The sequence below is a fragment of the Propithecus coquereli genome, unplaced genomic scaffold (genome assembly GCF_000956105.1).
Source record: "Propithecus coquereli isolate 6110/MARCELLA unplaced genomic scaffold, Pcoq_1.0 Scaffold422, whole genome shotgun sequence".
NCBI lineage: Eukaryota > Metazoa > Chordata > Mammalia > Primates > Indriidae > Propithecus > Propithecus coquereli.
Window position 1 is genome coordinate 974,955 of NW_012149975.1, and position 630 is coordinate 975,584.

Sequence of the window (630 nt, forward strand, 5' to 3'; positions counted from 1 at the left end):
GGACTCACAGTAGTTAAGGACTAGCCTGATGCTACAACTCACAGCAAAGCCACAGGAATGGGAAAAGGAAAAATACTGCTTGACTGGTTCATGCTTATCCATAATAATTAAAAATAAAATTTTTTTTAAAAAGAATGGCTTGATAAAAAAAAGAAAAGAGATTTAAAAAAAAGAAGATAGACCATCATCAGTTCACATTACATTGTGACTCTCCATAAAACACATGGAAGTGGCCTGTGCTCAATACTAGCACACAAGGAAAATAAAAGCCTCCTCCTTTCCTCAAACATAATGACACATCCTTTTACTTTACCACCTTCTCTGTCATGACAAAAGAAATGACACACTACATCCTCTCAAATCCCTCAGCATTAATTTCAAGAAAGGCTCATGAATCAATAATTTTCCACTGCATGGTCATTATTCAAGAAGGAACCAAGAAAGTTCGTCCTTCTCATCTTCAAAGTATAGGAAAGGATGAAATTAAACTGCTGTAGTAAAGTCATAAAGATTTATACATTTGAAAATATTTGGGAGGGGAGATCATAAATAGATGAGGGAAGTGGATCCTGAGAGAACTACAAAGAAAGGTCAATCCATATATAAGAATAACATCTATTGGATGTTGGG

At 34.9% G+C, this 630-nt stretch overlaps 1 protein-coding gene across 2 annotated transcripts in view; it reads right to left on the bottom strand.

The window, feature by feature from the left end:
• DOCK11 (dedicator of cytokinesis 11) overlaps positions 1–630 on the bottom strand; it is a 199,102-nt gene that overhangs the window by 132,717 nt on the left and 65,755 nt on the right. The window lies entirely within an intron of this gene.